Here is a 26,922-nt window from a genome sequence, read left to right on the forward strand (position 1 = left end):
AGCGGTGGCCTCGTGGTACTGGAGGGTTCGGAATAGGATCTTGACCTATGCACAAGCCAAGTTCAAGATGGGTGTTAACTTGTTTTCTTTATTGTAATAGGTTTATAAAACAAAATGATTCTCTCTTTTGCAAGCAGAGAAGCTCTTATCCCGTCTGTGATAAAGCGGAGAGGCTGGAAGACTGGTCAGACAGTACAACCTGTGTATTTCAAGCCCGGTTTGGTGGGGGGGGGGGGAGGTGTCATTTTAATCCGTAATATTTTAATTGTGTTGCTTCATAATGCTACCTCTGCCTGCCATAAACTGCCCCATACACGGGCGGAGGAACAGACTGTGACACAGGAGGGGTGCAGTCCCTCCCAACTATATTGGATTTTGGGACAATCCGTTCTGGTCCTGTCACCCTGAGTGGGTCATTAGTTTATCGTTTTTGCTTAACCCAGAGGTGGCCAACTCCAGTCCTGTGGGGTCCACCACCTGGTCAGGTGCGAAGGGTATCTCTGCTTCAGTACAGGTGGCTCAGTTGAAGACACAGCCAACTGTGCTGAAGCAGGAATATCCTTAGCACCTGAGCTGTTGCTGGCCCTTGAGGACTGGAGTTGGCCACTCCTGGTTTAACCCAATCGGCGGCCAGAGGGGCCACTCCAATGCATTCCTCCGCAATGCGTTGCTGGCCCTTTCAGGCAGAGAGGGGTTAATCTCGCCTTTTTGTGCGTTTTGCGAGCCAGAGGGAATAAGACAAAACGTTTACATGACAAATTAGAAACGCCACAACGCCAGTTTCTTTCTGCAATGAATGTGGTTTTGTTTTTTAAAGGCAAACCTTTCTGTTGGATGCAACAATGTCCCAAAGATTTCCATGTTAAATAATATCTGCAGTGATGCGCTCGCTGTCTTTAAACCCTCTGGCAGCAAGACGGTTCATTGTGAATACACATGTTCTACTGTCCTGCGGAGGCACGTCTGTCTGTGCGGGGCAACTCCAGTCCTCAAGGGCCACCAACGGGGCAGGTTTTCAGGACATCCCTGCTTCAGCATAGTTGGTGCAGTCTTCGCCTGAGCCACTGATTGAGCCGCCTGTGCTAAGGCAGGGATATCCTGAAACCCTGCCCCGTTGGTGGCCCTTGAGTTACCCCGCCCTGGGTGCAGACGGTAAATATTCCTAACGGAGATACAGCAAGCACCCAGCGATCCCTTTTTTTTGCTCGGGATTTGCCTGCGGAATCCTTGAAAAGAAAACCGCAAAATGTTTCTGAGAGAACCCCTTCCCGGCCACACATTAAGGCAGAGCGTGGCCGGCCTCTGGCAGTGAACGGGTTACACTAGCACTTTTGCCATGTAGCATACGGAGGGGGGTTAATAAAAACTAATCACATGCTAAAATAATGCTGCCATGCATCAGGGTCCCAGTTAGGAATAAAGGAAATCCACAGTGTCCCACCTTTCCGTGGCAGGGCAGTCCCACGAGGAGTTTGCACTGCGGGGGACCCTGCGTCGGAGACACTGCTAGAACATTTCTATTGGGCTGCTCGGGGGGCCGCGATGTACAGAAAAGAGGCATATACACATTTCTTCCATGCAAAACATAAAATACAAATATATATATAAATCTATAGTATTGAAGGACACCGGAACCGCTCCAAATATGTTAAGATTTAAAAACAAAAAAATACCGATGTGTTTTTGTGTATTATTTTTTTTATCGTGGTTATGTTGCTATCGAAGACAAAAAAAGAAAAGTTTGTGGCTTATGTTTTATTTTCTCCTAGAATGTGTTTGTTAATGAATTGCACCTAAAGTTGCTTTCAAATGTTGAAGCTTCTTTAACTCTTAATAAACTGCGTTTTTCTTTGGCTGTTGAAACGAGACGCGTCCTTTGTCACCGTGGTGTTTGCGGAGGTACAGCACCCACCGCTATTGGTGCACTTACTGGATTGGAATAAGAGGATTAATGGTGACATTCTCACACACATGTCCCGAGTTGTCTTTTTCCCAAGAAAAGTACATTAAAGTTCGTTTGTGCTGTAAAAATGGCAGAAAAATCACAGTATTAACATGTGATTGACCCACGCAAAAAAAACAAAAAAACACGTGTCTCAAGTGTATTGTAAATCAACGTTGTGTGTTGTCATGTTTCCGACAAATCGTACAAGCAGTGTGCACTTTTACAGCAGTATTCTAAAAGGTAGGTGCTGACACCCCAATATTGCTGAAAACATACCAGCTGTACGATTTTGCCAGAAACATGACAATACACCACAAGACTGCAACACATTGCTCCGAAGTTAAACAAGGTATGAAATGTCAGGATATCCCAGCTTCAGCACACGTGGTTGTCAGTCCCTGCTTGAGCACAAGACTGAGCCACTAATTGTGCCACCTGTGCTGAAGCAGGGCTATCCTGAGAATCTGACCTGCTGGTGGCCCTTGAGTTGCCCACCCCTGCTTAAACCCATTAGTGTCACAGCTAACACATCCCCACCATATGCTCTGGCTGTGCTATCCCCTGGTCCCCAAACATGCTTCACTTGCCCTGGTGTCACATGTCATTCAATGGTTAAGCTGCAGACAAGGATTCTGGGTACTGACGGGCAAACAGGCACCTGTGGGTGTCGCCACTCAATACCCTTTATCATATGGAATCTATAGATCTGATTTGCGCTCAATGCTGAGCCTCTGCCAGCAGGTGGCAGTATATTCACAAGTTTGCAGAGCTGTCAAATGATTTTCTACCCAACCGTGTGCGCAGTGATTGGGCATATAATCCCGTTATAAATGCGCCTACACCCATGTACCATCACTGTCCTAAGAGCTTGCAATCTATGGGGGTAGTGAGACAAGTGCGCTGGCTGGACAGGAGTTTGTGTGTGTGTTACGCGCCTCGTCAATTGTGCACATAAGAGAATGTCACACCGGAGCCGGGCCGGCCATCTCTACATTAACACAAGTGTTACTTTTCTTGATTCTGTTGACGTTTCGCGGGGGAGGGAGAGGGGGGGGGGAGCGGGTACAGCTGCACTTGGAAACAGACAAACCACGGTCACAATTGTGGCCCGTTTGTGTAACTATAATGAAGGAAAAAGGATACCTGGCGCTCAAAATGTCACTATGTCTATAGGAGAGAAAACAGTCCCTTGAGGTTCCCCCAGAGTCCGAATCTGTGACGATGTTGTATGGAGATTTCCTCACAGCTGCAACTTCATTCCCGTTCATTGCACATTATTGTAGTATTTTATTCTGGATCATATATGTTGCACACGTGTTTTACATCACATGGTTAAGCGCTGTTTAGTTAGCGCTGTTTAGTTAGCGCTGTTTAGTTAGGGTTTTTTAGTTAGTTTTTTTCAATACCGTTTCTGTAACCGCCGCACACAGGCCGCTGCCAGCGTAGGGTTAATCGGCTAATCATAAAGGCGGCTGCACAGAATAATTATTTATTTTAAGGTGGTTTTCCAAAGCGGATTTGCAGAAATCCTTTCTGTGTCTTCACCCCTTATGGGACCAGTGGTGGATGTACGCGTAAACTACAGTTTAGAGCCTCGCTAGCCCGTAACCCTGCACCGTATGCGGACAGCAAATGGATTATTAGCGATAGTCCTGCAAGCCGATTTATGAATTCGACAATGTTTCTGCAGCCTTCAGCCACCAGGAAGCTGGAAATCACCTTTACTCAGGAGCTGGTTCCTCCCCCAGACACGCACAGTATCTCCAACATCCTCCTGCCTAAAATAGACTACATACCTCTTACCCAGCACACCTTTACCTCCACAAACGCTTCCACCCTGGCATCTTTGTGACAGGTGTCATGCATTACATGCCATCTTGTCCCTGTCCTTTGCACGCGCCGGAACGTGAGGGTTAAAGTGCGGTTTCCAGATCGATGACATAACCTGTGCTCCTTTAACAATGTATGTGACAGCGATACAGATAACGTAGATAGATCAATATCACGCGCAAGCAATCAATACACAAATGCATCTTCTTTCTGAGGTCTTTATTTTCTCCACGTATACAAACACAGATTCCACATGGTACCTGGACACAGATATCATTTAACCCTGGCAGTGGTATTTGCAAGGTAGCAGGGACCTACAGGGGGTATAAGACAAGGCGCTTCCCATTGAGGCAGAATATTACTTTGGGCATTTTAGGAACTGGAGAGGGGTGACACGTTATCAAATGGAAAGGTGCTACAACGGAGTGGCCAACTCCAGTCCTCAAGGGCCACCAACGCGTCACGTTTTCAGGATAGCCCTGCTTCAGCACAGGTGGCTCAATCAGTCCCTGCTTGCGCCACCTGTGCTGAAGCTGGGATAACCCTAATACCCGACCGGTGAAGACTGGAGTTGGCCACTGCTAGAATAAGGACATTGATACGGTACGGAGTGTGAATACACAAATTCCTGGGTTACAATCGTACATCGCACTAGGTTTTTTGCACAAGTCCCTGCCTGAAAGAGATCAATATCTAAATATGGGTTAACTTGATTGGTGCTTTAAGAGCACTGGGCTAGTCAATATGTGCTGCTCGACATTTAAAAAAACAGATTCCACCCCAGAGGTGGCTGCATAGCTGCAAGTTATTCATTTTCTCTACAAAACAAATGGGCTTGTGTAATGTTACGTCAACAAAATGACAAGAGCCCTAAACTGCCTACAAATGAGAACATTGACCCCCTCACTGCCGGAGACACCTTCCACACGTGAAGCATCGTACACTGCCGACTGAGAGTCTGTCTCTCGTCCTGACACTGACAGGGATAGCCCTGCTTCAGCAGCCTGCACACTAATACCTGGCCCGTTGGTGGCCCTTGAGGACTGGAGTTGGCCACCCCTGGAATATGGCTTAAACGCAGCTGCAATCCGTGCATGTCTAACCCCTGGTTTTGCAGTCCTGTGCGAACTCAAACTCGAAATGAGTCCCTGAATTTGGCAGGCCGAGCTACTCTTGACCTCCCAACTCTGTAGCTGTTGCATTTCTAGCAGCTGCACTGCAGGAGTTGGGTTCTGATGGGAACACACTGTAGAGTATTGCATATCAGCAGCCAAGAGGTACAATATTGCCCCAGAATAATTACCCTCTTTAGCACTCTGGGATTAATTATTACAATGTTACACACACACACACACACAACATCCAAATTCCATCTTTTGATCTGTGGTCAGCAGGAGAGGGGTTAAGGGTCTGCAGTCCATGTCATCAACGAAACAGGCAGAATCCCTTTTCTCCCCTTGTATTTTGGAGGCGCTGGGCAGCAAACTGCCCCCTGGTGTTGAAAAGTTTGCAGTTCCCTCTCTAACTTCTTCATTCTATCACATGCCCCCCACCTTATCCCATCAACATGTTCCCATATTGTCAACGGGATTCCTTTACTGACCCTTTTAATTGTTTGTGGGATCCCCCACTCCATCACTGGCTCCGCTAGTCTTAAAGGGAACCCTACCTCCATCACATCCTAATAATCTGGGTGGGATTACCCGCTCGACTTCCACGCTCCTCCTTGGGATCTCCCACTTCTGCATGTTTAGCACCCGCACGATGGGAGAAGGGAGAGGAGGTCCCTGCATTAGCAGATGCTGCAGCTGTTGGCCTTGTTCATGGGGGGCTTGCTGTTGCCCTCGTTGGGGATGGTCTCTCTCCTCCTCCTCAACGCTGGGCTCAGCCGGCTGGGCAGGTTGACCTCTTTAAGAAGCTCCCTGAAAACCTCGGTCACATTGACGTTCTCCTTGGCTGAGGTCTCCAGCAGGCGGCTGTTCCACTCGAGCTCCACCGTTGACAGCGCTTCCTCCCAGACCACTTTCCGGGTGGCATCTGCATCCTTCTTGTTCCCCACCACCACCATGGGCGGGCTCTTCTCCTCCTTGGCCTCCAGGATCTCCTCTCGCAGGCGCCTCACGCTCTCGAAGGACTCCGGGTCGTCCACGGCGTACACCAGCGCGAAGGCGTCTCCGCATTGCATGCTCAGCTTCCTCATGGCCGGGAACGCGTAACTCCCGCTGGTGTCCAGGATCTCGATCTTCACCTGTGTGCCGCCGACGGCGTCGTACTCTGTGCTGTGCAGCTCCTCCACGGTCCTCCTGTGCTTGGGGTCGAAGGTGTCCTGCAGGAAGCGCCGGATAAGTGAGGTCTTCCCCACGCCCGCCGCCCCCAGGAACACCAGCCGGACCTGGCTCTTCTCGCCGATAGTTAGTGACATGTCTACGGGGACGCGGCGCTCACCGGCTCTCGGGCACGTTGCAAAGATGAGCAACCTGATGCTCGGAGAATGGAGCAGTGTGGAGTTCTCCAACGCCAGCCTATTTATTCATATTTTCCTGCGTGAGGTCACTCTGCCTTCGCCCAATCAGACGCCACTGCTGAAGGTTGGATAGTAAGGGGGGGGGGGGACCTGTCACTCTGCTTCGTGCTGGTGCTTGTTTTGTGTGTGCGAGATGCCTGCGTTAACCTCTGCACGACTGGAAACAGGGTTGTGCAACATGCAGGAGGGCAGCCACTTAACCCCCTGGGCGCGAAGAGGTTAATCTCTTCTAGCAGCTGCTATCCAATGTTTAACGCAGGGCTCCATTATACATGGAGCTGGTACATTCTTGATGGTAGCAGCGCATCTACTTGGTGGGTACGTGCAGTGGGTGGGAGTGCCTGGCCTTGGTGGTGGGTACGTGCAGCGGATGGGAGTGCCTGGCCTTGGTGGTGGGTATGTGCAGTGGGTGGGAGTGCCTGGCCTTGGTGGTGGGTACGTGCAGTGGGTGGGAGTGCCTGGCCTTGGTGGTGGGTACGTGCAGTGGGTGGGAGTACCTGGCCTTGATGGTGGGTGAGTGCAGTGAGTGGGAGTGTCTGGCCTTGATAGCGAGTATGTGCCGCGGGTGGGAGTACCTGGCCTTGATAGTGGGTACGTGCAGTGAGTAGGAGTGTCTGACCTTGATAGTAGGTACGTGCAGTGAGTGGGAGTGCCTGGCCTTGGTGGTGGGTGAGTGCAGCGGGTGGGAGTGCCTGGCCTTGGTGGTGGGTACGTGCAGCGGATGGGAGTGCCTGGCCTTGGTGGTGGGTACGTGCAGTGGGTGGGAGTGCCTGGCCTTGGTGGTGGGTACGTGCAGTGGGTGGGAGTACCTGGCCTTGGTGGTGGGTACGTGCAGTGGGTGGGAGTACCTGGCCTTGATGGTGGGTGAGTGCAGTGAGTGGGAGTGTCTGGCCTTGATAGCGAGTATGTGCCGCGGGTGGGAGTACCTGGCCTTGATAGTGGGTACGTGCAGTGAGTAGGAGTGTCTGACCTTGATAGTAGGTACGTGCAGTGAGTGGGAGTGCCTGGCCTTGGTGGTGGGTGAGTGCAGCGGGTGGGAGTGCCTGGCCTTGGTGGTGGGTACGTGCAGCGGATGGGAGTGCCTGGCCTTGGTGGTGGGTACGTGCAGTGGGTGGGAGTGCCTGGCCTTGGTGGTGGGTACGTGCAGTGGGTGGGAGTGCCTGGCCTTGGTGGTGGGTACGTGCAGTGAGTGGGAGTGCCTGGCCTTAACAGTGGGTAAGTGCAGTGGGTGTAAGTACCTGGCCTTGATGGTGGGTAGTCATCATTTCACCAACACCTGTCCTATCTGCCAAACCTGGACATTAATATACAGAATGGGGTCAATGCCAGCCTCCCCCTGCCCCTCATACATTGCCGCCCGCCAAGTCTCACTTTATCCGCAGCAGCCGTGTTGAACCCTTAGTTGATGCATATAACAGCGGGCAGCAGCAGTGCCAGCCTCCCCCCAAACAGTCCCAGCTCACCCATTTCCACACACAGTAGCAGGAACACGCCCAGCTCCTCTTATCTGCCTGTGGGGCTGAGCTGCTGCTGCTCAAAGTGATAAGGTTTTATCTGCCAGAGATGTGCAGCTGCCTCATTATATCTTTCTATTTCCCAGATAGCAGAGAGAAGCCTCTGACACAGGAGGGGAGGGTGAGAGGGGGGAGGGTGAGAGAAGAGAGGGGGGGGGGTCTGACCTCATGCAGCCACATTCAGAGAACGATATATTATATATTTGTGCGCCTGTGTGACTGTATTTTTATTTATTACCATCAATGTGTAAAGCGCTTTGCAAAAAGAAAAAAGCCAATAGAATACAGGAGGTAATAATACAATGACGTGCGTCAAACAGGACAGGGAGGGGAACCCCGACCTGCAGAGCTGACAATCTAAACAGGATGTTAGGAGACTTATTACTTTCTCTTCATCCTTGATGGTGGGTGAGTGCAGTGATTGGGAGTGCCTGGCCTTGATGCTGGGTGAGTGCAGTGATTGGGAGTGCCTGGCCTTGATGCTGGGTGAGTGCAGTGATTGGGAGTGCCTGGCCTTGATGCTGGGTGAGTGCAGTGATTGGGAGTGCCTGGCCTTGATGCTGGGTGAGTGCAGTGATTGGGAGTGCCTGGCCTTGATGGTGGGTGAGTGCAAGGATTGGGAGTGCCTGGCCTTGATGGTGGGTGAGTGCAGTGATTGGGAGTGCCTGGCCTTGATGCTGGGTGAGTGCAGTGATTGGGAGTGCCTGGCCTTGATGCTGGGTGAGTGCAGTGATTGGGAGTGCCTGGCCTTGATGGTGAGTGAGTGCAAGGATTGGGAGTGCCTGGCCTTGATGGTGGGTGAGTGCAAGGATTGGGAGTGCCTGGCCTTGATGGTGGGTGAGTGCAAGGATTGGGAGTGCCTGGCCTTGATGGTGGGTGAGTGCAGTGATTGGGAGTGCCTGGCCTTGATGCTGGGTGAGTGCAGTGATTGGGAGTGCCTGGCCTTGATGCTGGGTGAGTGCAGTGATTGGGAGTGCCTGGCCTTGATGCTGGGTGAGTGCAGTGATTGGGAGTGCCTGGCCTTGATGGTGAGTGAGTGCAAGGATTGGGAGTGCCTGGCCTTGATGGTGGGTGAGTGCAAGGATTGGGAGTGCCTGGCCTTGATGGTGAGTGAGTGCAGTGATTGGGAGTGCCTGGCCTTGATGGTGGGTGAGTGCAGTGATTGGGAGTGCCTGGCCTTGATGGTGGGTGAGTGCAGTGATTGGGAGTGCCTGGCCTTGATGGTGAGTGAGTGCAAGGATTGGGAGTGCCTGGCCTTGATGGTGGGTGAGTGCAAGGATTGGGAGTGCCTGGCCTTGATGGTGAGTGAGTGCAGTGATTGGGAGTGCCTGGCCTTGATGGTGGGTGAGTGCAGTGATTGGGAGTGCCTGGCCTTGATGGTGGGTGTGTTGATCCTCGGGCCAGTGTGAAGGGCTTGGGACACACTTACCTAGTATAAGACAGACTACTTAGGAGTACCTACAGTATAAGATCCTGTTCAAAAATAACAAAGGGATGGTCACACCAAAAATATACAAAAATGCCCTTTATTGCCCCAAAGTTTTGGCTCCAACTGGGGCCTTTATCAAGAGCCGAAACTTTGGGTGAATAAGAGATTTTGTTGTAAATCACACACACAACACACACACAGACACAGACACACACACAGACACACACACACACACAGACACAGACACACACACACAGACACACAGACACACAGACACACAGACACACAGACACACAGACACACAGACACACAGACACACAGACACACAGACACACAGACACACAGACACACAGACACACAGACACACAGACACACAGACACACAGACACACAGACACACAGACACACAGACACACAGACACACAGACACACCACACAGACACACAGACACACACAGACACACACAGACACACACAGACACACACAGACACACACACACACACACACACACACACAGACACACAGACACACAGACACACACTTTTTTTGCCTCCGGAGCTGAACCCCATTAATATCAGCTCGGGGGACCCCCTGCTCCCCGAGATACCGACCTCCGTAGGGGGCGCCACTATCTCTGCAAAGTTTAAAGCTCCGGCGTCTCGGGGCCAATAGGAAGCTGCACCTGATGACATCACGGCTTCCTATTGGCCGGCAGGACTCGGGAGCTTTGAAACGCCGCCACAATGTGAATCCTGGGAGCGGCTACCGGCGCCCCCTACGGAGAGGTAAGTATCTCCGGAAGCAGGGGGTCCCTGGAGCTGGAGTTAGTGGGGTTCAGCTCGGGGGACCCCCTGCTTCAACCCTATGTAATTAAACAATAGAAAGCGCTGACAGACGTCGCCTCGTTAACCCCGGCGCTGCCAGTGAGGCGTACAACACATCGCCCAGTATCACACGCACCTCCCTCTCCCACCCAACGTCTCGCTCACTCCCTGCCCCTCACCCCTGGAATACCCTCAATATCCGTCCTGAAGGCCCACCGTGAAACGCGCCTCCTTAACGCAGCACGTGGGTAGCGCCGTGGCTGATAGATGAGAGGTCCATGGCACTCCACACCTCATACATAAACCGTGGCCCCCTGCAGACGCACTTACCAGCGCACCCGCCTACTGTCTCTGTACGTTCTTCCTACCTACCACTTAGATTGTAAGCTCTTTGGGCAGGGACTCCTTTTCCTAATGTGTGAAGCGGTTCTTCCCATTATGTGTTATAATATTATTTCCCGTGTCACGGCTGCGACGCGCTGCGTACCTGGATGGCGCCATATAGATGAAGATACATGTCACCAGCTACCTTCAGGTTACCATGGGTGTCATTAGCGAAAGCAACAGAAGGTTGAGTGGGGGAGGCAGGTAGTGATCGCTCGGACACTCGCTTCTGCGCCAACAGTCGTCCTCACGCCCGGTTCCATCCCAAATACTATTACACGGGCGTCAGTCAGGAGAGACCCCCCTGGGCACGAGTCACTGGGGTGATCGTGAAGCAGAACAGATAATCTCCGACCCTCTGGACGCACATCGTTGTGTTAAAGCCGTGGGGTTATGTTTTTAGTGTGACCCAAAGCTCATTCGCATGTCCTTACCCAGAACCCCTGGCTGCAGTGGATGCATAGTATGCGAAGAGATAATGGGGCGGGGCAGAGTGGCAGACCTGTGAAATGCGCGCACGCGCGGGGTTTTTATTTGCCGTGTTACAGGGCAGTTACCAACGAACATTACAGACGTCTCCAGTGACATCAAGAACTCGTTAGTGAGTAAAGCCGCTTCGCGCGGAAACATTTCAAAAGCTTGGAAACGAGTAATGACTCTGCCTGGCGGACGCACTCGCCATCTCTGCGACTCGGGGGGGGGGGCTGCGTAACTACTACAGTGCCCTAATGATGTACCGGCTACGTCATGGCCGCTTGCCAATTTCCAGCGATCCATCAGGAAGGGGCAGCTTCCACCACGTCCTTTTACTGCATCTGGAGTCCAGGGGGGCGACGTGGAAAAGTCCTGGGTCATCGGACGCTCGGCTGACCTCAGCACTGTAAAGGTTAATGCACGGTTCCTACACGCTCTACATTACCTGGCTAAACCGCTACGGGAATCGCCTTTTAGAGGGTATAAATACGGATGGCGCTATCTAGGAGAGACGGTCCCCATCCCTCCACTTTATTCTCTCCTAAATCTGTCTCGGCGCCTCTCCTGCTGAAATCCCTCTCCTGGTTTCCTATTAAATCCCTTATTACACACAACATTTTCCTCATATTTAAGGCTATACCCTCCTCTCCCCATCTCACTTTAGCCATAATCTCCCACTATACCCTCCTCACATCTCACCCTAATATACCCTCCTCTGTCCCTCCTCACATCTCACCCGAATCTCTCACTATACCCTCCTCTGCCCCTCCTTACATCTCACCGTAATATCTCACTATACCCCCCTCTGCTCCTCCTTACATCTCACCCTAATATCTCACTTTACCCTCCTGTGCCCCTCCTTACATTTCACCCAAATATCTCACTATACCCTCCTCTGCCCCTCTTTACATCTCACGCTAATATCTCACTATACCCTCCTCTGCCCCTCCTTACATCTCACCCTAATATCTCACTACACCCTCCTCTGCCCCTCCTTACATCTCACCCTAATATCTCACTATACCCCCACTGCCCCTCCTTACATCTCATCCTAATATCTCACTATACCTTCCTCTGCCCCTCCTTACATCTCACCCTAATATCTCACTATACCCCCACTGCCCCTCCTTACATCTCACCCTAATATCTCACTACACCCTCCCCTGCCCCTCCTTACATCTCACCCTAATATCTCACTACACCCTCCTCTGCCCCTCCTTACATCTCACCCTAATATCTCACTATACCCTCCTCTGCCCCTCCTTACATCTCACCCTAATATCTCACTATACCCTCCTCTGCCCCTCCTTACATCTCATCCTAATATCTCACTACACCCTCCTTACACCTCACCCTAATATCTCACTATACCCTCCTCTGCCCCTCCTTACATCTCCCCCTAATATCTCACTATACCCTCCTCTACCCCTCCTTACATCTCACCCTAATATCTCACTATACCCTCCTCTGCCCCTCGTAACATCACACTCTAATATCTCACTATACCCCTGCTGACTCCTGCGTTCTGCTCAAGGATGTCTTCTGTCTGCCCCTTTTGTATCTAAAGCCCTCTCCCGCCTAAAACTTTTCTCACTGACTGCCCCACACCTCTGGAATACCCTTCCCCTCAATATTCAACTAGCACCCTCTCTCCACCTCTTTAAGGGCCACCTTAAAACAAACCTGCTTAACTAAACATACGAGTAGCTCCGTGGCTGATACTTTACACCTTATACATCGATTTTGACCCCTTGCAGACACACTTACCAGCACACCCTCCTACTGTCTCTGTACGTTCTTCCTACTTACCAATTAGAGTGTAAGCTCTGCGGGGCAGGTCCTCCATTTTCCTAATGTTACTTTTAAGTCTAAAGCGCTTATCCCCATTACGTGTTATATTATCATGTCCCGTATATTACTTCCGAGCAGCGCTGTGTACCTGGATGATGCTATATAAATAAAGACATGCATACATAGTGGGGGGGGGGGGGGGCAGGATACCCGGGGGGGGCAGGATACCCGGGGGGGGGGGGGGGCAGGATACCCGGTGAGCACTTGTTTAGCAAGTATTTAAGATAGCGGAGGGGACCAGTGAAATGAATCCAGATAGATCCAGCTACCCCCTTCACCCCCCTCCCCCCTTGCAGGAGGTAGTGATTGGGTGACATATTGCAGCAGGAAACATATCCAGGGGAACAGAAGACAGATCGGAATAAGATCGGTAGCACAGGAAGGAGGTGGTGTGCAGGGGACACAGGAAGGATTAGGACGAGCAGGAACTCGAGTCTCCGGGCAAATTGTACAAATGCTCGTAGTCTGGGAAATAAAAACCCAGGGCTAATAATGACGAGGGGCGGCTTGGACATCGAGGCGGCTACCGAGACACGGTACCACGGAAATCAGGGCCGGGCCGTATCTATACCAGGGGACACTGTATTTAGGAAGGAAGGAGGTCTCTCTTTATGTGAAGAACAACACAAGATACTTTAGTACAAGGTACTGGAGAAGACAGAGTCACTGGGAATAACCCCAAGAACCTGGTGAGAAGGTGGTCATACGTACTGGGATGGTCTACAGCAGAGGTCCTCAACCCCAGTCCTCAGGGAGCACTAACAGTGCAGGTGTTACGGATACCCCTGCTAGAGCACAGGTGGTTCAGTCAAAATGATTGGGCCACCTGTGCTAATGAGAGGCTATCCTTAAATCCTGCACTGTTGGCGGTCCCTGAGGACTGGAGTTGGGGACCTCTGGTCTACAGTCCTCCAGGACAAGAGGAGGTTTGGGACAGGATATTAATAGAGGACATCACTAAGGTGGCAATTAAAGGAGAGGTCACAACTATGAGAGACTTCAATGTGGCAGACGGGGACTGCCAGAAACAGGAACATGTGTTCCTTGCAAGGGGCATCTCCAAGGCAAATGGTGAGAGCCAACTCGTAACGATGTAATCCTGGACGTAATCCTTACAAAGGGCGACAGATTATGAGATGTATTTGTGAGAACTTGGGTCCCAGTGATCACCAATCACTGTGCACCCCTACAACCATCACACTACTCCCCAATCACTGTGCACCCCTACAACCATCACACTACTCCCCAATCACTGTGCACCCCTACAACCATCACACTACTCCCCAATCACTGTGCACCCCTACAACCATCACACTACTCCCCAATCACTGTGCACCCCTACAACCATCACACTACTCCCCAATCACTGTGCACCCCTACAACCATCACACTACTCCCCAATCACTGTGCACCCCTACAACCATCACACTACTCCCCAATCACTGTGCACCCCTACAACCATCACACTACTCCCCAATCACGCTGCCACCCCCACGATTCCTAGGTCCCCCGTTCTAGCAGGAACGTATACAATTAAATTAAACAATAACATGCTGGAAATTTAGGACAATCGCTGCAAAGGGTAATAGGTTCAATTAGGGCTCAAAGATTGTACTTATTAAATGTAAAAAAAGGCATTTCAGTGATTGGTACAAAATGACATACATTACATAGGGCCAGTTTATAACCCATACATTGCCAGTCAGTGCCCTGCCATAGGTCCCTCAAGGGGTCGTGCGATAGAGGATGACACACACACACACACACACACACACACATTAACCCCTTTGCTCTGCGGACCGCTGGGAGCAGCATAGGGGTTACACCAGCATTTACAGGGTTAATGTCCCTGAAACGCGTCTGTACGGTGTAGAAGTAATTCCATGTGACAAGTGACCTTCTGAGATGGCCCTGGGGGGGCCGCCTGAGACAGTATATACTGATCCCAGGGCAAAGATACCCAGAGAGAGGCCTGGGGAACAGCCTGGCACTGCCCCTGCCATGTGTCACGTGTCACTGTGCGGGATACACACGGAGTCCAGGGGCTTGTACCGTGTACTCAAGAAACTATACAGTTATATTTAGTATGTGTGTTAGTGTGTGCGTGTGTGTTAGTGTGTGTGTTAGTGTGTGTGCGTTAAGTGAGTGTGCGTGCGTGCGCGTTAGCGTGCGTGATTGCGTTAGTGTGCGTGCGTGCGTGCGTTAGTGTGTGTGTGTGTTAGTGTGTGTGCGTTAAGTGAGTGTGCGTGCGCGTTAGTGTGCGTGCGTGCGTTAGTGTGCGTGCGTGCGTTAGTGTGCATGCGTTAGTGTGTGTGTGTTAGTGTGTTAGTGTGCGTGCGTGCGTGCGTTAGTGTGCGTGCGTTAAGTGAGTGTGCGTGCGTGCGCGTGCGTTAGTGTGCGTGCGTGCGTTAGTGTGCGTGCGTGCGTGCGTTAGTGTGTGTGTGCGTTAAGTGAGTGTGCGTGCGTGCGTGCGTTAGTGTGTGTGTGCGTTAAGTGAGTGTGCGTGCGTGCGTGCGTTAGTGTGTTAGTGTGTTAGTGTGTTAGTGTGTGTGCGTTAAGTGAGTGTGCGTGCGTGCGTGCGCGTTAGTGCGCGTGCGTTAGTGTGCGTGCGTGCGTGCGCGTTAGTGCGCGTGCGTTAGTGTGCGTGCGTTAGTGTGCGTGCGTGCGTTAGTGTGCGTGCGTTAGTGTGCGTGCGTGCGTTAGTGTGCGTGCGTTAGTGTGCGTGCGTGCGTGCGTTAGTGTGTGTGTGTTAGTGTGTTAGTGTGTGTGCGTTAAGTGAGTGCGCGTGCGTGCGCGTGCGTTAGTCAGTATGAATGTACCACTTCTATTCAGGATTGATAACTTTCGTATAGCGAGAAATCTTTGCAATACATAAACCAAACGCTGCCCCTAAAAGTTCCAAAATGGGCAAAATACGAACATTCTTCCGCTCTCTTTGTATTTGTATATATATTATATATATGGGCCACACCTCTCATAATATATATATATATATATATACACTAGCTGGTATACCCGGCGTTGCCCGGGCGTGGAAGGGCAGGGGGCATGGAGTGGAAGGGTGGGAGCAGGGAGGGGTGGGGGGGGGGCAAAGGGCAGGGAGGGGGGGGGCAAAGGGCAGGGAGGGGGGGGGGGCAAAGGGCAGGGAGGGGCAGGGAGGGGGGGGGGCAAAGGGCAGGGAGGGGTGGGGGGGGGGCAAAGGGCAGGGAGGGGTGGGGGGGGGGCAAAGGGCAGGGAGGGGTGTGGGGGGGCAAAGGGCAGGGAGGGGTGGGGGGGGTCAAAGGGCAGGGAGGGGTGGGGGGGACAAAGGGCAGGGAGGGGTGGGGGGGGGACAAAGGGCAGGGAGGGGTGGGGGGGGGGACAAAGGGCAGGGAGGGGCCCAAGGGACCAATGAGATTGCCGCTAGGGACACAGGCCATGCAGACAAACATACAGTGCTTTCACAAATATATATATATATATATAAAATCAAAAATAGAAACAAAGCATCCCACGTAAAGCACTCTGGTGTAAACAAGTATAACACATTTATTAAAGACACATAACATACAAACATAATAAAATCACTCTCCCACACCTCACAAAGTATGGAAAAACAGATACATGCAACCTGTAATAATAGTGGGAACTGAAGCTAAAGCCAGAAATTTATAAGCAAAATAATAATCAAAGGACACATAATATCAGAATGTTGAGGCTCAAATAACGCCGCCCTTCTGTAGACCGACCGGTCAGCAAGGAAAAAGTTGCTCAATTGAGAATGCCGATACCAAGACCGAGCTAAGGCAAAGACCCATAACAACAAAACCTGCTACAGCATGAATATGCACACACAAGCTGAAAAGGACATCACTATGTCTGGATCCTGCTGTAATAATAACTAACAGACAATGCAGAGTAGCTGTAAATAGAAAAGCGGTGTAATGTGCGTATGATATTGAGGGCTGACAAGGGGTGCTGGTGAGCTGCAGCGGTGTAATAATCAGTGTCCTGTCTGAACTTCCCATTGGAATGGGAGCAGTAAGTGCAGAGAACACTTTGCTCCCACGGAAAATCTCCTTAATAGTACAGAGTCGGATGACTAAGAGCCCGAGTAGGAGCAACCTGGAGACCCGTGCCTTCGTCGTCGCCGGCTGATGACGCGAATAACGTGAGGAGCGTGGAAGCGTGGAGGCAAAGAACAGGACACGCTGCTGGATAACAAAAATGTATTGAGCCAAAGCAGGAAAAGGAGCATGCAGGAGCAGGAACAGGAGCATACAGGATCAGGAACAGGAACATGCAGGAACAGGAACAGGAGCATGCAGAAGCAGGAACAGGAGCATGCAGGAGCAGGAACAGGAGCATGCAGAAGCAGGAACAGGAGCATGCAGGAGCAGGAACAGGAACATGCAGGAACAGGAGCATGCAGGAGCAGGAACAGGAGCATGCAGGAGCAGGAACAGGAGCATGCAGAAGCAGGAACAGGAGCATGCAGGAGTAGGAACAGGAACATGCAGGAGCAGGAACAGGAGCATGCAGGAGCAGGAACAGGAGCATGCAGGAACAGGAGCATGCAGAAGCAGGAACAGGAGCATGCAGAGCAGGAACAGGAACATGCTGGAGCAGGAACAGGAGCATGCAGGAGCAGGAACAGGAGCATGCAGGAGCAGGAACAGGAGCATGCAGGAACAGGAGCATGCAGGAGCAGGAACAGGAGCATGCAGGAGCAGGAACAGGAGCATGCAAGATCAGGAACAGGAGCATGCAGGAACAGGAGCATGCAGAAGCAGGAGCATGCAGGAGCAGGAGCAGGAGCATGCAGGAACAGGAGCATGCAGGAGCAGGAACAGGAGCATGCAGGAGCAGGAACAGGAACATGCAGGAGCAGGAACAGGAGCATGCAGGAACAGGAGCATGCAGGAGCAGGAACAGGAGCATGCAGGAGCAGGAACAGGAGCATGCAGGAGATGAGGTGTTCAGAGGAGAGTGAGGACAGGAAACGCAAGCCTCCACGTACATTTCGTCACTCCTTTTTCAAGTGGCTTGCTGGGAAGGGTGGGCTGCTGATATTTAAAGCACTGACCCCATGACGATGTCCAATTAAAAGTGAGGAGTAGGCTGTGTGTGTGTGTGTGTGTGTGTGTGTGTGTATGTGTGTATATATATAAAATCAAAAAATAAATAGATGATACCGTTCTGTGGCTAACGAAATGCTTTTATTTGTGCGAGCTTTCGAGATACACTGATCTCTTCTTCTGGCGATGTTACAATGAATGAAGCAAGCAAAAGGTATACTTAAAAACAGTGTCTCTTGGAATGTTATCTGTGCTGGTCCTTCCCCCGGTGTGGATTCATTGTAACATCGCTGTAAGAAGAGATCAGTGTATCTCGGAAGCTCGCACAAATAAAAGCATTTCGTTAGCCACAGAACGGTATCATCTATTTATTTTTTGATTATTGAAGCTCGGCTAACACGGTACTGATACCTCTACATGTGTATATATATATTTATATATATATATATATAAAATCATTAAATATATAAATGTGCAAAGTGCAGTTTGCAAAATATAGCTGACAGTATTATGACCAAACAGAAATATAACTGAATAAACAGCTCCGAAGCCGTCTCAGTGCTGGAGATAAATGTGACGAAACAATGAGAGATAACGGAGATCTAATGCAGCTTCACATGGTGACAAACCACATCACATAGCACAGCCTGCAAAGAACAAGAAGCGCGGGCTCACGTTACGAGAGAGAGCGTGAGAGAGAGAGAGCGCAAGAGAGAGAGCGCAAGAGAGAGAGAGAGCGCAAGAGAGAGAGAGCGCAAGAGAGAGAGCGAGAGAGAGCGCGAGAGAGAGAGCGCGAGAGAGAGCAAGAGAGAGAGAGATAGAGCAAGAGAGAGAGAGATAGAGCAAAAGAGAGAGAGAGAGAGAGAGAGAGCAAGAGAGAGAGAGAGAGAGAGCAAGGGAGAGAGAGAGCAAGAGAGAGAGTGAGAGAGAAAGAGGAAGAGAGAGAGAAAGAGGCAGAGAGAAAGAGGCAGAGAGAGAAAGAGGCAGAGAGAGAGAAAGAGGCAGAGAGAGGGAGAGAGAGATTATTATATCTCCCAGGTTAGATAAGGGATCAGGAATGCACAGGGCGCTATGGTGCAGGAATGACAGGGTGCTATGGTGCAGGAATGACAGGGCGCTATGGTGCAGGAATGCACAGGGCGCTGTGGTGCAGGAATGCACAGGGCGCTATGGTGCAGGAATGCACAGGGCGCTATGGTGCAGGAATGCACAGGGCGCTATGGTGCAGGAATGCACAGGACGCTATGGTGCAGGAATGCACAGGACGCTATGGTGCAGGAATGCACAGGACGCTATGGTGCAGGAATGCACAGGGCGCTATGGTGCAGGAATGCACAGGGAGCTATGGTGCAGAAATGCACAGGGCGCTATGGTGCAGGAATGCACAGGGTGCTATGGTGCAGGAATGACAGGGTGCTATGGTGCAGGAATGACAGGGTGCTATGGTGCAGGAATGCACAGGGTACTATGGTGCAGGAGTGACAGGGTGCTATGGTGCAGGAGTGACAGGGTGCTATGGTGCAGGAATGCACAGGGTGCTATGGTGCAGGAATGCACAGGGTGCTATGGTGCAGGAATGCACAGGGTGCTATGGTGCAGGAATGCACAGGGCGCTATGGTGCAGGAATGCACAGGGCGCTATGGTGCAGGAATACACAGGGCGCTATGGTGCAGGAATACACAGGGCGCTATGGTGCAGAAATGCACAGGGTACTATGGTGCAGGAATGACAGGGTGCTATGGTGCAGGAATGCACAGGGTGCTATGGTGCAGGAAGGCACAGGGTGCTATGGTGCAGGAATGACAGGGTGCTATGGTGCAGGAATGACAGGGGCGCGTACACAACAGGTCGTCGCTGGAGACAGTCCCAGAGACTGAGTGCCCATCCCTAGAGAGAGTACACGTTAGATACACGGGTCGCAGAGGCTACACGCGTGACACTTCTCGCTGCTCAGTCTGAACACAAAGAAATCGCCCTACAGATTCAGCGCAATACAGACGGAAGACCTTCTGACCGCAGAAAGGGTTAACCCATTTCAATTCCCCGCAGAAGGTACATCACATGCGTGTAGCGTGTACCACTGCAGTGAGGGCATACAAGTCACCGGGAAATTGCAACCAGCGCATTGAACACAGCGCAAACATATTCCGGATTGCTCCTGTGATTTATTAACCCTTGCACTTCCAGGAGCAGGACGTCAGACCGCGCAAGATACGGACGCCAATACGGGAAGGGTTAAACACGACGACGTATAGGTATAGGGAACTGTACAGTATGTACTGTATGTCTGAAACAGGACACGGGCACATCTCCATAGGAACAGACGAGAGAGAGAGGAGAGAAGATAGGGAGAGGAGGGGGAGAAGAGAGAGAGAGAGAGAGAGAGAAGGGTCAGGGAGAGGAGAGGGGGGGGAGAGAAGATAGGGAGAGGAGGGGGGAGAAGAGATTGAGAAAGGTCAGGGAGAGGAGGGGGGGGAGAGGAGAGAAAGGTCAGGGAGAGGAGAGGGGGTGAGAGAAGAGGGAGAAGGGTCAGGGAGAGGAGAGAGGAAGTGTCAGGGAGAGGGGGATAGGCGAGTGGGGTAGAGGAGAGAGAAGAGGGGAGAGGAGAGAGTCAGGGAGAGGAGAGGGGAGAGGATTGAGAGAGAATGGTCAAGGAGAGGAGAGGGGGAAAGGAGAAAGAGATGGTTCAGGGATAGGAGAGGGGGGGTAGAGAAGATAGGAGGGGGGAGAGGGCTGGAAGAGAGAAGGGTTAGGGAGAGGAGGGAAGAGAGAATGGTTAGGGAGAGAAGAGAAGGGTCAGGGAGAGGAGGGAAGAGAGAATGGTTAGGGAGAGGAGAGGGGGAGAGGAGAGAAGGGTCAGGGAGAGGAGGGAAGAGAATGGTTAGGGAGAGGAGAGGGGGGAGAGGAGAGAAGGGTCAGGGAGAGGAGGGAAGAGAGAATGGTTAGGGAGAGGAGAGGGGGGAGAGGAGAGAAGGGTCAGGGAGATGGTGGATAGAGAGGGTGGGAGATTGTATTTATAAAATATGTTACCAGGAAGTAATACATTGAGAGTTACCTCTCGTTCTCACGTATATCCTGGGCATAGAGTTACGATGAGAAATAATACATGGTTACAAATACAGTCACATAAGTGAGCAGGGTATACATTATATACAATACATTGCATGCACAGTTAAATGGTCAGGGAGAGGAGAGAGAGAGAGAAGGGTCAGGGGAGAGGAGGGACAGAAGGGTCAGGGAGAGGAGAGGGTCAGGGAGATGGAGATGAGGGGGGGAGGGGAGATGAGGGGGGGAGGTAAGTGGTGGGTTGACACAACCTGTCCCCCCTCCTCCAATAAGAAGCTTAGACTTATAATGCTGCACTGGTGCCTAAGATGCGGTGCTCGGGGCCCATTTATAATGCGGTCCCTGGGAAATTCGCTACGCCGGCCACTTTTACCAAGAATCGAATATATCCCGTTCTTCCTTCCCCTTGCACATCCTCCTGCTGCCGCGGGCACTCCAATAAACACCCCTCCCCCGCTCAACACAATGTACCCCCCTTCTGGGCAACAGCCGATTCCAAATACATACATATAGACACGTGTATGTATGGTATGTATGTTCTGTATGTATGTATGTTATATGTATGGTCACACATACACACACCAAATATTATTGTATGTCTCCCATCATCCCAATAGATTGTAAGCCCTTCAGGGATTTCCTGGACATTACCGTCCTTACCCCCGTATTGCACATTTTTAAAGACGGAGAAAATCCCAGGAACTATTTTTAGGTATCTTCAAGAAAGTCCATATAATGATCGGGAAATGGGTTTGGGATATGAGCTGGCGGCGGGTAAAAGGCTTTTTCCAAAGATGAATAATTAATTGTAGTTTAGATCTAAAGGGAATTTTTTTTTTTCATTGCGGAGGTTTTCCCTACAAAAAACCCCCAAAGGTATAACACCACTTATAATATTAGCATGGGAGAGAGAGTAGGGGAAGTTATAGAGATGCCAGGTGACAGTGAGAGGGGCTCAAGAGAGACAGCCAGACACTCACAGGAGGTGAAAGGGGAGTCCTGTAGGAGACTGCTAGCCAAGGAGAGAGAGAAGGAAAGTGCGAGAAGGAAAGTGCGAGAAGGAAAGAGCGAGAAGGAAAGAGAAAGAGCAAGAAAGAGAGAGAAAGAAAGAGAGAGAAAGAAAGAGAGAGAGAGAGAAAGAAAGAGAGAGAAAGAAAGAGAGAGAAAGAAAGAGAGAGAAAGAAAGAGAGAGAAAGAATGAGAGAGAAAGAATGAGAGAGAAAGAATGAGAGAGAAAGAATGAGAGAGAAAGAATGAGAGAGAAAGAATGAGCGAGAAAGAAAGAGAGAGAGAGAGAGAGAGAAAGAAAGAGAGCGAGAGAAAGAAAGAAAGAGAGCGAGAGAAGAAAGAGAGCGAGAGAAAGAAAGAGAGCGAGAGAAAGAAAGAGAGAGAAAGAGAGAGAGAAAGAAAGAGAGAGAAAGAAAGAGAGAGAAAGAAAGAGAAAGAAAGAGACCCACAGCAAGAGAGATCCAGAAAGTTGCCGGGCGGTGAAAGCCTGGGAAAGCCGTTACTGCAACTTCCGAGTATCCTTTGTGCAGTATACATGCATCCCACCCATGTTTCACCCATAACAGGCCTGCAACGCGGCTACACACCGTCATAATGCAAGAGCGCCAACGCCGTGCCGCCATTACTAGTGGAATATGTGGTTGCTACACTGGGCACTGGTATTATATGGGACAATAGCGCAGCTTCCTCATTGTGTGTGTGTGTGTGTGTGTGTGTGTGTGTGTGTGTGTGTGTGTGTGTGTGTGTGTGTGTGTGTGTGTGTGTGCCACGATCCAAAGGTGACTTTTATTCCTCAACGTTTTGGCGCCCAACTGCGCCTTTATTGGTGCTCTTGATAAAGGCTCCGTCAGGAGCCTAAGCGTTGAGGAATGCATTTCACGTTTGGGTTTTGGAGCACCAGTCCTGTTATATAGTTGAGAGTGGTTTCTCAGAGAGAAAGGGCCACGGGTTAAATTTGCCGACGAGCGATAAAATACCGGTTATTAGATACCCAAGTCTCGTCTTGTTTATTTCTCTGGTGGGTCCAATAGCGGGAGACTGAGGGAGGAAGACTCGGGTCCCGCCATAGCGCTTATAGACTGTGGATAATGAGCGGTTACACTTATATAAGTGAAAACCGATAAACTACTTACTGTAGTTTTCATTTCCTGGATAGTCTCCATGGCAGTGAGCACCAATAGGTTAGGTCCCACCATCTGGCGGAGACAGGAAGAACTCTTTACCTGTAGGAGATCCTAAAATTAGCCACACCTCTTCTTTCCAGGTAGCAGAAAAATATAATCTTACCACATTAATATAATTCCCCCTAATGAAGGGACGGGATAGGTGCGCTCTGCAGGAACTGAGAAATGACGGTAAGTAGGATGTCCATTGTCCCTTTTCCTGGTCGTCCCATGGCGGTGGTGACCGGTGGGAAGTGCACAAGCCGTACCAACATAAAGGGAGGGAAATAAGTTACACCATAAGCCGTAAATACTGCAAAAACACGACTAGTTATTCATAGCCACAACAGACCGCATCTACTGATGCTTCAACGTCTAAATGACCAACGTATTGATCGAGGACCAAACTGCTGCCCTTCACAATTCTGTGGGTGATGCCTGAACTTCCACTGCCCATGATGCAGCCATTGATCTGGTAGAATGCGCTCTCAGACCTTCTGGAGCCTGCCTTCCTTGAATGGAATAAGCCTTGATAATACCCCTTACTACCCAGAGACCTATGCTTGCTGTGGGTGCCGCTTGTTCCTTTCTTGCTCCTGACGGGAGAACGAAGATCCGATCTGACTTTCTGAATGACTTTGATCTAAAAAGATCTTGCTTCAGACATCTCACCACGAGCAACGTGTGCAGCGTTTTCTCCACGTCCCCTAACTGGATTTGGACAAAACAAAGTCGGTAGAAACTCCTCTCCGAGATGGAAAAACAGAGATGACCTTCGGAAGACATTGTCCGACTGGCCTCAGAACATCCTTGTCCTGGTGAAAATTAGGCAAGGTTTTTAATTGACGAAGCCTGTGACTCCCTAATTCTTCATGCTGACGTAACGGCGAACAGCAGCACTGGTTTTAGGGTAAGGTCTACATCTGAAGACGACAGAAGAGGTTCGAGTAGGACCTTTGTCAATGCATCCAAGACGAATGGTAAGTCCCACGGCGGGTCAGGATTTCTCAACTGCGGTTTCATTTTACACACAGCTTTGGCAGAAAGCCACGACTAGATCCACGGAAGCGAATTGTTTAACAAATACTGCGGACGCAGCCATTACTCGCACTTAGAGGGTTGATACCAATTCCTTTCCCTAAACCTGAGTGCAGGAATTCTAGAAGATACGGGTGGAACCGAGGAACCGGCCGCGGACTGGTTGCCCCTAACGCAGAAGCGATTCCCCGCCGTAAGAAACTCCAGACGGGTTTACTGTCCTTGTTGCCATCAGGGTCTCTACGACCATGTGAGATAATCCACTGCTCTGCCGCACGCTCCGCTCAAACCGCCAATCCGGTAAAGGCGCGTCTCTGGCCGGGGATCAAAAAAGTGATCACGACACTAAAGTGTAAACCTAAATATATATATATACTAGCTGATATACCCGGCGTTGCCCGTGATGTAATGTTATGCCTCCCCCATCCTCCCTCTCAACTCCCTTCCCCCCCTCTTCACAGCTGTTCAGGCTTCCCCCCCTTCTCTCATGACTCCCTCCCCCCCCTCTCTCCTGACTCCCTCTCGCCCGACTCCCTCTCCCCCCCTCTCCTGACTCCCTCTCTCCCCCCCTCTCCTGACTCCCTCCCCCCCTCTCTTCTGACTAACTCCCCCCCCCTCTCTCCTGACTGAATACCACCCCCCGCCTGTCCGCTGTGCGCCGCCATCTTACCGGGGGCAGCTGCAGGAGGAAGGGGGTCCTTCCGGATGCTGCCTGCCCACTGCCTGTCCCCCCGCCGGGGAGGGAAGTGAGCGTTGGCGGCTGGGGCAGGAGGGCCGCGCCGCGCTTCCCCTCCGTCCGGGAGCCGGTGGGGGGGAGGGAGAGGGAGAGTTGGGTGACGTCATAGAGCCGGGTGATGTCATAGAGCCACCAATCTGATTGGCCAGAGGCTGAGGACCAATCAGATTCACCGCAGCTAGTACCAACCTTTCGATTTTATATATTAAGCAAATCCTATATTAAATGTGAATATTCTGCAGCCTGAGTGAAGGGGGAAATCTCACGTCCCCACAGAAGCTAAAAGGAAAAGGGGGAACACTCCGGCGTATAAATATATTACTAATGTTATCTAGAAGCAGGAACAAAAACTAATGGCGGAGCAAGTTTCCCACGGAAGAAGCAATGGTATATAAAAATACCATTTATTAAAAAGGAAAAAGAAAATGATATATAATAAAATAGATCCCTGTATGGAATCTCACAGGCAAGGAATCGCGATCGCCAACCGGCAGGAAATCTCGTGCCGCTATCTGCAGCTCAACCAGATCGGGATAAAACAAAATGGCGATCCTCAGACCCCTCGTCCTCTTCAGACGAATCAGATTCCCTCTGATGACGACGACATGATTGGGCTAGCCCAGGGGTCTCCAACTCGGCTCTCAGGGGCCAACAGAAGGCTAGCTTTTATGGAAATCCCCGCTTCAGCACAGGTGGCTCAGTCTTTGACGGAGCCACCGATTGAGCCACCTGTGCTGAAGCAGGGATAGCCATAAACGCTGGCCTGCTGGTGGCCCCTGAGAGCCGAGTTTGAGACCCCTGGGCTAGCCGGACCAGCACAGGATCGGGCTTGCTGCGGATTGAGCCGACGCGCGTCACTGCATCCTTGTAAATGCACGCATGCCATTACCCAGAATCCCTGGCTGCAATGGAAGCACTGTATGCTAAGAGATAATGGGGAAGGGCAGGGTAGCAGACCTGCCTGAGACGTGAGAATGTGGTGGGGGGAGGGAGGGGGAGGAAGGGTGGGGGGGGGAGGAGGGGGGTATTTACTGTACGGGGGAGGGGCTCGTCACTTTTTTTTTACCCACATTAACGTATATAACTGAGGAGGGTAAAACTTACTCTGTTACCGTATACACAGGGTATTCAGGGTAGGAGGCTTGTTACTTGTGTATATTACGGAGGGAGACCTAGCTGCCTGCTCTACTATAACCCCCTAAAAGAGGCTTCCCCCCCTCCCCCCCACCATTTAACCAAAGCCACGGGGTGCAGGGTAATAAGGGAGATTTACAGGAGAGATCAGGGAGACCACGCTACTAATGGGGGGGCTGATTTTCTAAAGTCCTGGCGGAGAGTGCAGCCACCTCTGGGGGGGAATCCTGGCAGCATGTGTCTGCTCTGCACCACCGGCTCCAAGGGGAGGAATGAGACAATAGGAATTGTATACGACTACAGCAGGGGCGCTCAACTGCAGTCCTCAAGCCCCCCCATCAGGTCAGGTATTGGGGACATCCCTGCTTCAGCATAGGTGGCTCAGAGGCTGAGCCTCTGATTGGGCCACCTGTGCTGTAGCAGGGATATCCTGAAAACCTGACCTGTTGGGAGGGGCTTGAGGACTGGAGCGGAGCACGCCTGGACCACAGGGCATAGGGGTTTGTGTGCGGTCACATGTAATGCGTGAGCCTCTGCCAGGATCCGGAGAAGGGAGAGGGGGATAGGAGAGACCGTCACATATATAAAGGGTTAATATGTGCAGCTTAGAGGAGAGAAGGGAGAGGGGGATATGAGAGAAACTGTCACATATATAAAGGGTTAATATGTGCAGCTTAGAGAAGGGAGAGGGGGGTATGAGAGTGTCACATATATAAAGGGTTAATATGTGCAGCTTAGAAGAGAGAAGGGAGAGGGGGATATGAGAGAAACTGTCACATAAAGGGTTAATATGTGCAGCTTAGAGAAGGGAGAGGGGGGTATGAGAGTGTCACATATATAAAGGGTTAATATGTGCAGCTTAGAGGAGAGAAGGGAGAGGGGGATATGAGAGACACTGTCACATATATAAAGGGTTAATATGTGCAGCTTAGAGGGGAGAAGGGA

General features: G+C 51.1%; 1 long non-coding RNA gene and 1 pseudogene across 1 annotated transcript; both read right to left on the reverse strand.

Moving 5' to 3' along the window:
• Positions 1–3,979: 3,979 nt before the first annotated feature.
• LOC142472642 (GTP-binding protein Rhes pseudogene) lies at positions 3,980–6,197 on the reverse strand (annotated as a pseudogene).
• Positions 6,198–23,380: 17,183 nt separating this feature from the next.
• On the reverse strand, positions 23,381–25,019 carry LOC142472512 (uncharacterized). Its single transcript, XR_012789742.1, has 2 exons — positions 24,778–25,019; positions 23,381–24,421 (listed from the first exon to the last, which is right to left on the reverse strand). It is a non-coding gene; the product is annotated as an uncharacterized LOC142472512 (long non-coding RNA).
• Positions 25,020–26,922: the final 1,903 nt, after the last annotated feature.

This window comes from Ascaphus truei, chromosome 22 (genome assembly GCF_040206685.1).
Source record: "Ascaphus truei isolate aAscTru1 chromosome 22, aAscTru1.hap1, whole genome shotgun sequence".
Classification (NCBI taxonomy): Eukaryota; Metazoa; Chordata; class Amphibia; order Anura; family Ascaphidae; genus Ascaphus; species Ascaphus truei.